The following is a 1643-nucleotide window of genomic DNA, read 5'->3' as shown; positions in this document are numbered from 1 at the left end:
TGGCAAGGTTAGATTGTGTATCGATTGTAGGAAAGTAAACTCGGTCACGGTAAAGGATGCATATCCCATGCCCCTTATAGACGGAATCCTGAGTAGACTACCGAAAGCAGAGTTCATCACAAGCATCGATCTAAAGGACGCGTTTTGGCAAATCCCTCTCGATCAAAAATCTCGTGATAAGACAGCGTTTACCGTGCCTGGCCGTCCCTTATACGAGTTTGTCGTCATGCCATTCGGCTTAACCAACGCACCCTGTACCTTGTCGCGACTTATGGATAAAGTCATACCAGCCCATCTACGGAATGAAATATTCATATATCTTGACGACCTCTTAGTTATATCCGATAATTTTGAGCACCATCTGGAGGTATTGTCCCTGGTCGCATCCCAACTTTCCAAAGCCAATCTTACTATAAATGTGGAGAAAAGCAAATTTTGCCGGAAAGAAGTTAAATATTTAGGCCACGTGATTGGTGGTGGGAATATTCGCACTGATCCTGACAAAATAGCCGCCGTTAAGGACTTTCCAGCTCCCCAGTCGATCAAACAAGTTCGTCGATTTCTTGGAATGACAGGCTGGTACCACAAGTTCATCCACAATTATGCAGCTATTAGTTCACCCATATCAGATACTCTGAAATCTAAGCGCAAGTTTATTTGGACTGACGAGGCTCAGCTTGCTTTCGAGTCATTAAAGTCCCAAATGTGTTCCGCGCCAGTTCTACATAGCCCAAATTTCTCCATACCATTCTCAATACACTGTGACGCCAGTCATACCGGCGTAGGGGCAGTTCTAATGCAAGAAAACAACGAGGGCGCAGACGTACCAATTGCTTTTATGTCGAAAAAGCTTAACAAATGCCAGAGGCAGTACACTGTAACTGAAAAAGAGTGTTACGCTGCGGTTTTAGCCGTAAAAAAGTTCAGGGCATACATTGAGGGCCAAGAATTCACAATCATTACAGATCATGCCTCCTTAAAGTGGCTAATGTCGCAGGCTGATCTTAGCTCCCGATTGGCTCGCTGGTCCTTAAAGTTGCAGGGATTTGAATTTAAAATCTTACACCGAAAAGGGAGTGATAACATAGTCCCCGATGCCTTGTCCCGTACGCACTCAGAAGACTTGTCCTTCTTGGCAATTGATAGCATGTTGGTCGACCCTGATTCTCCTGAGTTCAAATCACCAGAATATCAGTCAATTAAAGAGAAGATTAGGTTGAACAGTTCCCGATTGCCTGATCTGAAAATCAAAGATGAACGCATCTTTCGGCGTGCGGAACATGCCGATGGAACCAAGATCACAGACGATTCCTGCTGGAAACTTTGGATACCCCCATCCCTTGTAAAACCCGTCCTCAAAGCTGCCCATGAGGATCCCTTGTGTGCCCACAGTGGGATAAATAAAACCCTTGAAAGACTCAGGCGATCTTATTATTGGCCAAACTTAGCGGTGGATGTCAAAGAACTCATAAATAATTGCCATATCTGTAAAACCACGAAGCATCCAAATCAACCCTTAAAGCCACCAATGGGAAATACGGGCTTACCTTCTCGATTCTTTCAAAAATTATTTGTAGACTTTTTAGGACCTTATCCGAGAAGCAAGTCAGGAAATATTGGCATCTTTGTCGTGTTAGACCATC

Source organism: Drosophila miranda, chromosome 4 (assembly GCF_003369915.1).
Source record: "Drosophila miranda strain MSH22 chromosome 4, D.miranda_PacBio2.1, whole genome shotgun sequence".
Lineage (NCBI taxonomy): Eukaryota > Metazoa > Arthropoda > Insecta > Diptera > Drosophilidae > Drosophila > Drosophila miranda.
The sequence above is the reverse complement of the archived record's forward strand: the minus strand, read 5'-3'. Positions refer to the sequence as shown.